Genomic DNA, 14440 nt, shown 5'->3' with positions numbered 1-14440 from the left:
CGTTTCACTCTCTCGTGGTGAGACGATGCGCGACTTCAAGCCTGTTTTTCCAATGTGGGACTATCTTGCAACCTTAGTCTACGCATGTTAGACATGCGCTTAGCCCTTACTTATGTCATCCTGGTTGCGGAGCTAGAAATAATTGCATACCCACAATGTTGATTGGGAAAGTGACTATCGCGTTTACATGAGCAACATGGTGCAATTCCAACCGGAAAAATACATGGGGCTACCATATAGCCATGGCGTTAGCCAGCTGGTTGTTAGATGAGCGGAGACGCTCAGGCCGCCACATAACCTCACGCTCAAGATCGACGGGGCCGATGAGGCTGGGCAAACGGCTGCCGTACACGTGGCCGCGTCCGGTGACTTTCTACCACAACGCTGAGCCGAAGACGGACTTCACCTGCCCGCCCGGTGTGCCGCGCGCCTGGCCTCAGCCGGGAAATCTGGGCGACGAGGGGGTGTTCGGGACCGCAGGCACTGAGCGTGGGAACGTTCGGCACTGAACTGAACGTCCTCGACTCAGCCGAGCGATCGCGAGAGTGAGCGAGCTTCTCCGAGCGGTTCTCGCGGCCCTGGAAGCTGGTTCGTTCTCCGAGGTCGAGCGAGCTCGGCTTCTACAAAACGTCAGTCGTGTTAAGGTCAGTGACCGCGAGTCGGTATGAGATAGCTCGAGACATTCGAACCAAGGTCTGAAATCGAACTGTAAACACTCGTGTAACTCAAGTAAATCCGACGCGTCTTTGATAGTTTTGCAGGCTTGAGCAAGGATAGTTAAGTATATAGGTGTGACCACGTCTCTGAGATTGGGAGAAGCTGAGGGGGTCAGGGATAAGGGAGTGAAAATAAAATCTGAAGAGGACAACCTGACTGGAAGATAATACTTTGAGTGAGACAGCATCACAAAGAGCATTTTATGGACAAGATGGAAGAGGTAAACGGATACTTCATACAAATTGAAGGAAATGTATTCATCAGCCTTCCAGTGATTACAACCACCGTTTAATAACAGGAGCGTTATGCCATCTCGAGAGGCACTACACATGAAAACAAGCCTAAAGTCTTGCCCTTGGGAGCTTGGGGCTTTGAGTTTGTACAACACAGCTTGAATATACTTTATTGGCCCCCTGAAGCTGATGGATGGAAGATGTCGGAATATGGAGAGGTCAAAAGCCGAGCTCTGGACATTCTGCAACAGGGCAGCTTTGTATACTCAGCTCTCATCTCCTGCCAATAGATGATCGACCGTCCTGTAACATTGCCAAATAGTTTCCTGGTGTTGTTCAAGCACACCGAATAGCACTCCCTTGCATGATTTGCTTGCAGTCCATGCTTTTAATGGGATAATAAGCTTATACCATTATGCGTTAGCTGTGCATAACGTACATTTTGCACAATGTTGTACATAATATACAATAGCCGCGCCTGTACATACTGCAGACCAAGCAGATTCGAGCCGCTCACCGTTCCTGACTGACTAGGCTTCCAAAAATAACAAGCTTCGACCCACATTCGGACCGAGCTAACGAGACCGATATAGGCTAGTGGGCGGCCGAACTAGAGCCAAGACCCGCGCATCTCTCCATGCCACTGTCCATACAGGCTAGCTGGCGGGCACACCACAGCCAAGACCCGCGCATCTCTCCATGCCACTGTCCTTACAGGCTAGTTGGCGGGCACACCAGAGCCAAGACCCGCGCATCGCTCCATGCGACTGTCCATACAGGCTAGCTGGCGGGCACACCAGAGTCAAGACCCGCGCACCGCTCCATGCGACTGTCCATACAGGCTAGCAGGCGGGCACACCAGGGCCAAGTCCCCGTATCGCTGCATGCGACTGTCCATACAGGCTAGCAGGCGGGTACATCATGGCTAAGTCCCCGTACCGCTCCATGCGACTGTCCATACAGGCTAGCAGGCGGGTACATCATGGCTAAGTCCCCGTACCGCTCCATGCGACTGTCCATACAGGCTAGCAGGCGGACACACCAGGGCCAAGTCCCCGTATCGCTGCATGCGACTGTCCATACAGGCTAGCATGCGGGCACACCAGGGCCAAGTCCCCGTATTGCTCCATGCGACTGTCTATACAGGCTAGCAGGCGGGCACACCAGGGCTAAGTCCCCGTATCGCCCCTGCGACTGTCCATGCGATGATCTCGGCTGTTTGGGGAGTGTCCGTTCCCTGACCGGTTGCCGCACCTGCTCGCTGACCGCCCGCCGCGTTACTCCTTAAGCGGCCGCCGCGTTACTCCCTGACCTGTCGCCGCGTTACTCCCTGAGCGGCCGCCGCGTTGCTCCCTGACCTGTCGCCGCGTTACTCCCTGAGCGGCCGCCGCGTTACTCCCTGACCTGTCGCCTCGTTACTCCCTGACCGGCCGCCGCGTTACTCCCTGAGCGGCCGCCGCGTTATTCCCTGACCTGTCGCCGCGTTATTCCCTGACCTGTCGCCGCGTTACTCCCTGACCGGCCGCCGCGTTACTCCCTGACCTGTCGCCGCGTTATTCCCTGACCTGTCGCCGCGTTACTCCCTGACCGGCCGCCGCGTTACTCCCTGAGCGGCCGCCGCGTTACTCCCTTAGCGGCCGCCGCGTCGTTCCCTGATCGGTCGCCGCGTTGCTCCCTGAGCGGCCGCCGGATCGCTCCCTGACCAGCCGCCGCGCCCGCCGGCGCTCTCGGCGCCGCCCACCGCGCGCCGGCGAGTGGCCCGATTTACAGCCGGCGCCTGCCGCCGACGGCGAGCAATCGGACGGCGGCGGCCGCCCGGCGCCGCGCCGGGACGGGACGCTCTGGCCTGACGACCAGAGCGCGGCGCCGACCGCCCCGGCTCGAGGCGACACGTCCGCCGGCGCCGGGCGCACGCGCGGCCCGGCGCATGCTGACGCCAACGCTGACGCGCAGGAAGGTCTGGCATCACATCCAGCTCCCGCATTTGGTCCAGGGATGTGATTAACACTGGCTGGCTTTGGCGATTCGGAGGGCTTCGGCGGCGTAAGGAAGTGCGGGGGCGCATGTCTGCCAACGTTACATTCGATGTGCTGGTGCGAGTGCTAGACGCTCCAGGTGGTGCCCGTTTCATGACCTGCACTTTGGCCAAAACCAGTTTAAGTTTTACTTGTGGTTAGCCTGTCAGGTCAGGTCAAAGATCGAAACACGTTTTCGTCTTGCCTGTGCAGTCTTTTAAATGACAAGAGGTTACAGCTGGTTCCAGTCAAGACATACCATCATTCACTTCGAGGTCGGAATGGAAAGTTACGTAGGCTCATAACAGAACCAACCATAACCCCAACCTAGGATGACATTCTACTCACAAATGTCCTGTACGAAGGTGATATTGATCTATTTCAGACCGTTGTATTGAAGTTACGCTGGAAAATTTAACACTCAACCTGATGCTAATTTGACGCAATGCCCAACACTGGAGCAGAAGGACGCTTTTACTTACATGATGTTTGAGTATTCGACCTGACATGTCGTTCAACATACATTTGTAGGGATGTAAAGCCTTAAGTAGCATCAGTGGTTTTGATAGCCAGTCTCCAGTAACGGTCGATGTGACCTGATCGAAGAGGAAATTGGTACTAAATGGAATCGTCGTGTATCCCATTCTAGCAGAAATAAACCTGTTTAAACCTCCATGTTCATTTTTGTTTGAATCGAAAGACATCCCGAGATAACTTGATTTCGCCGACATACAAGCTCCGCTTTTTGTCACGGCAGAGTGTTTCACATGGTTTATTATTATTGGTGTATAGGTTGTATATTTGTCCGAAGTTGGGCATAGAATGGCTAAACAGGGTGCACTGGTAGTGGTTTCGTTCTTTGTTTCTGTCAGGCAGCACCGGGCATAAAATAATGTGACGAGGAAAGTAATGTCATAAAACCATGTTGGTCCCGACGCCGGGGGCAGGATACTTAAATTTGAAAGACGAAGATGGGCATTAGCTTGTCAATTACGTATTCCTCAAATCCACTCAAGGACACCGCTTTATGTAGCGCATGCTTGAATTTATGTCGTCATCTTCATAAACATATCGTGCTCAAAAACGGACAAACATGCGATAGCTGATCACGGTGCTGATGAAGTAAAGAGCTTTGGTGCCTAGCATAGATACATTCGTTTATTCTTGTACTGCAATCTAAATAGCTTAGCTCAAGGCCCATTCCAAAGCTGGAGCATCCTGTCTAAGTCACAGTCGGATAGCGCATTGGTGCACATGAACGATCTCCTGACAGGTTCGGGCACATCTATTCTCTGGTGTTTCGCGAAGCGTAATGCATCGGGTCGCAAAATTCGCACAGCCTAGTTGCAAACTTTTCTGGCCCTGTGCTGCTGTGGCACATTTCCGGCTGCTTTTTCTCAGGATTCACTCACTAGCTGTAGATATGACAGCCTGTCATTCCTTCAGATATACGCGGAACGCACTCGACGAGTCAGTGGGAAGTGACATTAGATTGCACAGCCTGGCGCGGCAGTGCCTTAGTTGTACTGGTCAAACACCCGTACACATGTACATCCTTGTCCGGACAAGTTCCACTTGACATTCATCGAAACCCACTGAAACCTCAAGAACCGAGCAAAAGCAGAGCATCACTCGGCGTGGCGCTCGGGATTGGCGTTATCAGGGCGGCCCAGTCCATGCTTGTCCTGCATACGTGCCGGGCACTACAGCAACTGGCACTGCTTCTGCCTTTGTGCTGCCTGGCTGCTGATGTTACAAGGCATGTCGCCTGTGAAGGTCATTTTGCGCCCATATTGCTATGGCTAAACCCTCGTCCTGATTTGCCGTTTTTTGTTGTTTTTTTAACGCGAACGGATGGGAGGGGAAGGGGGGGGGAACGCCAACGCCGCTTCCAAACCAAGAAGAATGATATAGCCCCGAGGAAAAAGCAACAGTGTACTGGCCTCAACAAGATATTACGACTGGCACTAAGTTGCATGCTGCTAGGTCAATAACTGACTGCCAAGTCAGGTTCAGAGGGAATTTTTCTCGGAACGTTTCAGCTTTACATGCTAGTGTAAACGAAACCATTGAACGCAGCAGCATTAAACTTAAACCGGGAGCTCCTTGTTTTCTTCGGAGTATATCGGCATGTAGTTTATGTGTTTAAGTATGCATTTATGATGACGGGCTCCGTTATTGTGACGCTGTCCATCGGCAGCACGAATTGGGTGGATTCGTCTGTTGACTATAAGTGGTCTTTTCTTGCATTTGGACGCCTGTCCGTTTGGAACGAGTGTCTTGTCACGGAATTTGATAGAACCCAACGGTCCTGTGTTCGTTACAGCAACAAAATAAACACATTTTGCCAACAGTAGAATTAATAATCCGATCAAAAGAAGGATGGCGGTCACATTTTTTTGGCAAATATAAAAAAAATTCAACAAACAAAATGGGACAGGTTTCGACTTAGCAGCCACTTGCTGGGGCCATGACCTTAGCAGTTTGATTTCTGAAATGAGAACTGGGACCACACGTGTCAAACAGGTAGTAAATATGTAATACAGGCCACAGTACTGCATCAGCTACGTAGAAATTACCCAAACTTCGGGTACATGGCATGTTTCGGGCACATGGCATGGACAGAAACGGTTCCAGGACCACGTAATGGGAGAAACCTCAGAGCAGGTTTGCCATTATGCCAAAATGGTGACCTGCCTCGTATCATACCGACCACCTTGCGTTTACAGGAGTAGCACGGTTCCAGGACCACGTAATGGGAGAAACCTCAGGGCAGGTTTGCCATTATGCCAAAATGGTGACCTGCCTCGGATCATACCGACCGCCTTGCGTTTACAGGGGTAACTCAGTTTTGCGGCGAATCAGATAGTTGCAACGTCAGTAGCGTCATTGTAATATATCAAAAGTAGCATAGCAAAGGTGGCTCCAAGACCCAACAACGGGATAGTTTCCAAAAGTGTGAACTATATTATAGGTCGCCATTACTCGTATATGAAAGGCAAAACTTTTACATACATGCAAATATTTGCACCTCCACCAGTATTTACATAACAATTTGAGGCACATGGTGGTAACAACACCTCCAGACCATTCGAGAGGGATGCAGAAGAGCAAATGCCAGACCTATGCCACTTTTACGTCTTTGTGAAGAAAAATGTGGGAAACTTTATGCACAGAGCAGCGGCATCTCAAGGAATGAGAGTAAGTGGGGCTTATGTCACCTGGAATCTTATAACCTATAACGATATGTTGCATTCCATCGTTCACCTCTGTGCAGAAAACAGCATCTTAACTGGATGCACCTATAGCACATATGAATGCACACATGCTATACTGGTCCCGCGATTTATTTGTACCGCATAACACCATTGTATCGGAAAATCAGAGCTACAACTCACTTCGTTTCACCTTGCTACCACCCCATAAGTGTTACCACCCCCACGTCTCGCCTATGCCGAGAGATCCAACTTTCTCGGCTTTTAATAATCGGAACGGTAGTTGCTGATATCTCTGATGGGCGGAATCCGCTGCCTCATTGCCCGAAACAGACAAAACAAATTTTGAAAAAAACAAATAGCGTCGCAAAGGGTTCCGAAATATGAAGTTTTAACGGTCACACTGGTGTCGAACGAACGAATGCGAAGATACGCCCGACTAAACCTTGTTCCTAGGTTCCGACTGCATGGCAATTCATGCAAAAAGCTGCGTAAAGCATTACGTGCTGAGCACGTCAGAGGTAAATCAGCTTTTTGAAAGCCCGAACCGTATTAGACCAACCCCCAGAGTCCAGGTGACGTCAGTAGTCTTTTAAATTTAGTACCAACGTTTTGACTGGATGGATTTCTGTGATCAGAGTCCACGCTTAGCAGAGCTTGTTGCATCAGCACTGACCCCACCATCTGATCATGGAATTATGGTTGAACGGCAAAATTTGTGTGCCGCAACGTGCCGCAATTGACATCATCTGACCTTGAGCGCTCGCTGCCACTGCCGCAGGCCATCCCAGCCTAAGGCAAAAAGCGAGCTCCGCACCGACTCGCCCTTACCCACCTCTCCACGGATAGGATGTGAGGCATTCTCTTTAACCGATCGATCTGCGATGGGCGAGCGTTTGCCTAGACGTACGTACATGATGGAGTTGCCCGGCAGTTCAGGTCCTGAGAGGTGCCCCAATGCATTCTAAAGGGCGGAAGTCGAAGCCAAGACTGTCTGGGATGCGCATCTCGCCACAATTGATATAAGATCAGCCAGTTACTAACACCTCGAGCTCCAAAGTTCTCCGTGACGGGCGGGGCGTCCGTCTGGCGTTGAGTCCTATCAAAAAGTCCTATCAAGCTTGGATATTGCGGACCGATCCAGGCTGCTTGTTATATCGAGAAGCGCACTCGAAAGGTCACGCTCATTATCGTGTGAGCGTCTGGGTGATTGGAAACGATCCAGGACGACAATCGCCGCGAATGAGTCTGAAAAGCTGTCTTGCAACCCAATACCGTAACAGGACCGAATGTGTACATGCAGTCAGAAGATCTGAATGGCGTTGTCCGTTTTCACCGGCACGCTAGTCATTGGTGTTGGGCACTAAGCAATAAGTGACTCTTCATCGCAAAAACATTGTAAAATAAATACAAAACAAACAACCTGGCCAGGAATAACCCTCAAGATTCAGCATCATGCCTGCGCACTTAGAATTTACAAGCATGTTTAAGATCCAAGTCTTTATGGGCGTGGTAGCTGATGCTTGGAAGGGCAAGCACTACATAGACATGCACTGCCACGGAAATTAAAAAAAGAATCAAACAGTGGGAGTCGCTGATTGGAGCAAGCCTCTCATGCTGTGGATAATTGTTCACTGGCGAAGTTATGGCTGCCGGCTTCAACGTGAGTAGTTTCTTGAGCCGTGAATAGAACACGCCAGCTGATCCTGGATCCGGATCCTGCCCGGACCTGAGGGATTGGGTAGTTTGGGAAGCGTGATTGGTTTCATGAAAAATGTTCCCGTGATGTCAGTGGCAGCAAATGCTGCCCCGCGGCCAAATACACGGATAGCAGTACATAAAGAGACGAAATAAGAAATGCGGTGTTCGCACGCATTACCAAACTTTTTACAGAATCATCGAAAATTTGCCGATATATTCGCTACATCCTATTGCGCTAACATTGCATTTATCTGCATGATCGTGTCGGAGATAAATGTGTTCCTGATGATTACATATCTTTAGGACTGTCAACGAGGCCAAACCATAAAATGACTTGAAATATAGCATGGCTATCTTAATCTGCTGCCTGCACCATTGATACAAATGCCAGGTGTATGCCATCTTTTAAAAGATGAAAAAGGTTTTTTGAACGTTGCTGCATAGCATTTTACCTTTTTGGTAATGTCAAAAAGCTGTTTTAGGCTGAAATGATTCTTCGACGGACCCAACATGTTTAAGCCAATGTTTAAACGTGACGTTAAGCATAAGAAGAAATGTGGAGTCTCGTGTGTATTTTGAGCGAAGGAAAGATAGATTTCCCGTGTAAGATAGCCTTTATGCCATTTACGAAGCCTTTTTTCTTTTGCCCCTTTTAACTAAGCATTTTGAAAACCAATAAAACAAACTGAACCTTAATCATATCCCTGATGGCTTCTCGTAGCCCTAAGAGCCTTGATCGAATGAGCGAAACGAAAAAAAAGAGTTTTGAGGGTTATCTTTTTTTGGCTGGACCAAAAAATTGTAACAAATGGACGTGGTCACTGACGGCGGTAGCTTGGATTTCCAGCGACAAAATGGGCCGAACACAAAAGGGATCATACATTTTAAGTTAATGTAAGATTGGTAGCTTCAACAATTTTACAACGTCCAATGTTCACAATTTCAAGAGCGTTTGCCATGTTGAACATTATGCATTTAAATGCATTAACTTGCTTCTTACCAAGACTGTTTAGCCTCCGGACAACCTTTCTCGAGAATTCGAAAAGCTTCGTAGCATTGCGCTTATGCCATTATTGCATAATGCTTCGTTACGTTCATTGACATAATCCGACACAAAAAGAAAGATATGGTGTGCTACAAACGATATGTTTTTGTGCCTGTAACAGTGCATATGTCTATCACGCAATCCAGCATTGTCCGAGCTCGCCATTTATGCATCAGTAGCTGCTAAGAACAAAACACATTTTCTTAAAAACGCAGAAGTAGAGTGGGACTCTGTAGTTCGGGCATAGTTTTTATGAACAGAATTAAAATGAATGTGAAATGCATAAAGTAAGCTTTTCTCATGTTAAAGATATAGGGCCGAAAAAGGGAGTCAACCTACTTCGTGTTGCATCTTCTGTGGGACTAAAAAGCGATCACAGAAAGACAAGCATTGCTTTGAAAAATTGGCCGCACGCGGTCAATATAATGGTTAACTCCTGATCTCCAAAAGACTTAAATTTATATAAGACAGCATTACGACATGGCATATGCATGACACAGAACCGAAGGATCAAATGACAATGCAATATTTTACACCATCGCACCTATCTCAGTCACACTGCCAATTCGTTTTTTCTCGCTCTCTCCATTCACGTCGCCGAGTTTCCACTCCCCGACAAAAGCGCTTTTGATAAAACAACCGCACGAACATATACACGCACGCGACATGATCGCTTCACTTTGAAGGGCCCATACCCATTTATGGTGCAACATCATATTTATCACGTGGTTTCCGCGTATGAAAGCTTTGAAATCAATGTCCGATAGGTTGTCATGATGTTCAGAGATCGTGTGTTCTGCGAGACAAAATAGTACGTTTTTGGTACCTTATTGTACTTAAAAATACAACTTAACATTGACCCACACCCACGGAACTATGCTTCTGGTAAACCTCATTATCACATGATGTTGGGAGCCGCCGTTTGGTAATCTTACTTCGCGATACGTGCGCATAGTCTCTTATATTTTGGAGCAATCTGCCGCAGAAAGGAAACTTGTAAAAGCTACCGCTGGTAAAAGCTACCGCTGGTATGACAAACACGACGACGGGAGGATTGATTAACTCCTTCCGACGAGTTCATCATTCTATCATTTTCCTTGGAAGGCTTATTAAGGTGGACCTAATTTTGCAAACATCTATGTCCCAGAGTGCGTGCGACGGGAATCGGGTAGTTGATAGAATACTTAAAGGGGATGTTCCGCATTTGAATGCATTGAAATAAGCATCAAATAGCATAAAACAAACACACTTGTTGCTATCGGTTCTACCTTTAAATGGAAAAGAATGTTCTAGACAGCACAATATCTCTGTTTCCTAAATATGCTGCTCTGTACGTCATTGTTTGATTTTGTCATCGTACCTCGCACAACATTTATTGGGAACCAATCTACGGCCGTTATGTCTGGAACTCGTGGTCACGAACGCCGCATATGAGCGACTCAACAATTATGTTCTTCTTGGCCTTGATCGCCGCAAGACTTATGAAATGGCAAGATTTCAAAAACGTTATTACGGCATCATGGGTGCCTGGGTGACGTTGAAATACTATGCACGAAAAAGCCTGTACGTCTTCGCGGGCGTGTGGCTCAGAAACTTGAGGGGTTTAGGTCTTAGGAATGGCAGAGCTGTGAACGCTACGAACGATCCTCAAGATGGCTGTCTCAGTTCAAAAACCCCATACAAATGTGGAACACTCCCTTTAAGGGGTTGGCACATTAACTGCTGCCAAAACACTCAGTTAATTGATTGCTTCATTCTCAGCAGAGCATACCCATTGCTCCATTCACAGGTGCTAAGCATGGTAGCGTGCTTCATTTCTCTCATATGCATCGCAGCTAGGGACGAGACCAACGAAAATATGAAAATGGAGTGGTCTCGAGGTCTGGCGTTAACACTCCGTTAAATAATACCCCACATTAATATATAACGGATAAGTACAGCCCAAAGCTATACAACATGGGTACGGCAACAAGGTCACAGGAAGACAGCGAGCTTAAATGGATTCTGAACAGTGCACATCAGACAGCGGAGCACGAATGTAACTAGTACCGAGCCACACATGCTAAGTCTAGTTTAAGTGGCCGTGCGTTCGTGCTGCAGCCGTATGCTCATAAGTGTGTGTGTGTTTTTTTTTTACCTGGGAGGGACAGCTGTTACTGTGAGGGGGTTTGCCTGCAACACAGGTCCTTGCACCAGAAATGTCGTTGGTCTGAGAGAGATAACTGCGGCTGAGTGCGGTCTGCCTGCAGCACAGGTCACAGCGGTGGTGTCGGTGGTCTGAGAAAGCCACCTGCTGCTGAGTGCGGTCTGCCTGCAGCACAGGTCACAGCGGTGGTGTCGGTGGTCTGAGAAAAACACCTGCTGCTGAGTATGGTCTGCCTACAGCACAGGCCAAAGCGGTGGTGTCAGTGGTCTGAGAGAGACAGCTGCTGCTGTGTGGGGCCGCCTGCAGCACAGGTCACTGCGGTGGTATCCGTGGCCGACCTCACACGCCACCGTTCGTGCCGGTCGTGGCGCCATTGATCACCGACATGGCGTGACGGTCGACGGCGGCGACGGCACGATAACAGGCACGCTGTCCACCACCCGACAGCGCGGTAACAGGCACGCTGTCCACCACCCGACAGCGCGGTAACAGGCCCGCTGGCCACCACCCGGCGGTGCGGCAACAGGCCCTCTGTCCACACCCGAACGGCGCGGTAACAGGTCCGCTGACAACCACCGAACAACAGGGTAACAGGTACGCCGCCCACCACCCGACGGCGCGGTAACAGACCCGCTGTCCACCACCGAACAACAGGGTAGCAGGTACGCCGCCCACCACCCGACGGCGCGGTAACAGACCCGCTGTCCACCACCGAACAACAGGGTAACAGGTACGCCGCCCACCACCCGACGGCGCGGTAACAGACCCGCTGTCCACCACCGAGCAACAGGGTAACAGGTACGCCGCCCACCGCCCGACGGCGCGGTAACAGACCTGCTGCCCACCACCGAACAACAGGGTAACAGGTACGCCGCCCACCACCCGACGGCAGACCATCGTCGCCGAACGGACAACACACGCGGCCACCCACGGACCGGTCTGAAAACGAAGACTCGTGCCCTCGCCCACCCCGCGTGATTTGCCACGGTCTCGACTGTATGTGGGGGGAGGGGGGGGGGGGGATTACGATCTCGCCTATTCCGATTCCCGACTCAGGCTGGTGGAGTGAAACCTAAACACGGAGCTGTGCCCAGGATGCATGATGCTTTCTACAATTGGCGGCTCATGTTGCGTGGCTTTCTACAATTGGCGGCTCATGTTGCGTTGCATTCTACGATCGGGGTGGCAGGTTGGATCACACACAACCAGAACTTCAGAATTCAGTTTTTCGACACATCTTCACATGTGCACTTGAGCAGAGAAAAGCTGAAGCAATTCAAAGCATTCAGCCAGCTCTTAAACGTGTCAATGTGGAGCTACTTAGGTCATCCATAATCTTTGAAGACCTAATTAACAGCCCCAAATGATAATATGATACCAGTACACCGCAGGTCACCACACAATACTCTGGTCGGTTTTAATAAGCCAACCTGTGAAGCCCTTGATCTTGAATACCCTTACTCCACCAATGGCCCAATGTTAGTGCCCTAAGTGAGCATTATTCTCCTCAGATCTGATCTGATGTACTTTGGCATTGAAGAACCTTAGCATAGTTGCCATGGTTGTAGAGATACATGGCGTAACCATTTTACCACAGACACGTAACCACAGTGTACGTGGCCAATGCATGCGCGGCGAAGCGCGGATTCGCCACATTCCCGTCGTAATTGTCTTCCTTTTTGTGCATGACCTCATGAGTCAGTAATCTGGCAACACAGATAGTTCAAACTTTCCGGTCTGGTATCATAAGTTCGGAAGCGAGCTTTCGTAAATTTAGCAGAAAATCGTACATTTTTCTGAAATCTACTGAACAGTCCGGGAAAATGACCTTCATAATTGGATGCCATGCATGAAAGTCAGTTCCGGCTGGTTCAATTGGGATTTTTTAAAAACATGTTGAACCCTAGTCCATCGCACGACCGGAAGAAGGGGAAAAGGTTCCGCTCGCAGGGGAGGGTTCATGGCGGTCATGCCGCCTAAGACGGCGAAAATCCAAGTATTTTATGCACCCTTCTTTTCATTTTCCCGGAAATTCACTTGGTGTTCATAACTTGGCTGCCACCAAGAGTTGTCGTCGCCCCCCCCCCTCCCCCCCCCCCCCTTCCCCCCCTCCCCCCCCCCCCCTCCCGTTTCCTTATCCTGGCAAACGGGTCTCGGTGTCGTACCGCAACGAGCCATGCCTTCCGAGACAGGCTGGTGGGGCAGTAAGGGGATAGACAGACTGATGGGGCAGTCAGGGGATAGACAGGCTGGTGGGGCGGTCAGGGGATAGACAGACTGGTGGGGCGGTCAGGGTTAGGCAGACTGTTGGGGCAGTCAGGGGATAGACAGACTGGTGGGGCAGTCAGGGGATATCGACCTACACCGACAATTACCCCACATCAGGGTCTCGGACATATTGCACGCCCGCTGGTGCCGGCGGCTCAGAAAGGAAGGCAATTAGGTACGGTTTTTCCTCGAAACATGCGTGTTGTGACCTGAGCTTGCCGCTGGCTGGTTAATCTCATGCTTTGCTGCAGGTGGTGAATAAATGTCCCTTTTTTCTACGAACGCATTATTCTTTTCGAACCCATGACGTCCGAAAAGGAGTTTCCTGAAGCAATGGCCTCATTCGAGTCGTTACCGGTTTCTGATGTTCTGTGAGGTTTCTGTGGTCGCAGGTGCACAGCGTGGCACCGGGCGTCGCATTTGGGTGATGAGCCGATGGTAGTGGGTGAGCTAGGTTGAATGGTCACATGTGCCGAGCTACGCTGCCTTGTCGCACTGGCTGAGTAGCCCTGCCTGTCCGGGCTGGCCGTGGGAAAGTTACCAAAATAGTCAAATGTTTTGAAGCCGTTGAATGCCAGCTCACAGAAAAAACTGATCCTTACAATGATCGGGGAATTTACAAAGTGGCCTTTCCATGCGTAAGAACCACAAAGCAACAATAGGCGCCCTCTGGGATGTGACGCGTAGCGTGAATTACCCGCAGCGTGGGCAGGCAAGAGATGCAGAAGGACGGATGCCTTGCCTTTTCAAACGTAGTAATAGCATGACATGATACCAGCTGATTGCAAAGAAACGATACCAAAATGACATTTGCCTCCCATTTTTCCTAGAATCCATGCTCACTGATTGTTCGTTTATGAATTTCGTGTGTTGAATAATATCCACGTCACAAGCTCAACAGCACAAGATTAGCCAGACCCAGGTCTGCGTTATCTCACCGGGAGAATATGAGACGGGACGGCTCTCTAGTCCACGGAGGCAGTCCAAAACATGAGCTCCTCTCCACCGACTCCGACGATCAGCATGCTCTTCATCGTGGTGATCAGCATAGTCACAGTGAGAAAACCATAAGCCACACCGACAAAGCGAAACCATTTGTC

This window comes from Pollicipes pollicipes, unplaced genomic scaffold, assembly GCF_011947565.3.
Source record: "Pollicipes pollicipes isolate AB1234 unplaced genomic scaffold, Ppol_2.1 Scaffold_4881;HRSCAF=5763_pilon_pilon_pilon, whole genome shotgun sequence".
Lineage (NCBI taxonomy): Eukaryota > Metazoa > Arthropoda > Thecostraca > Pollicipedomorpha > Pollicipedidae > Pollicipes > Pollicipes pollicipes.
The sequence above is the reverse complement of the archived record's forward strand: the minus strand, read 5'-3'. Positions refer to the sequence as shown.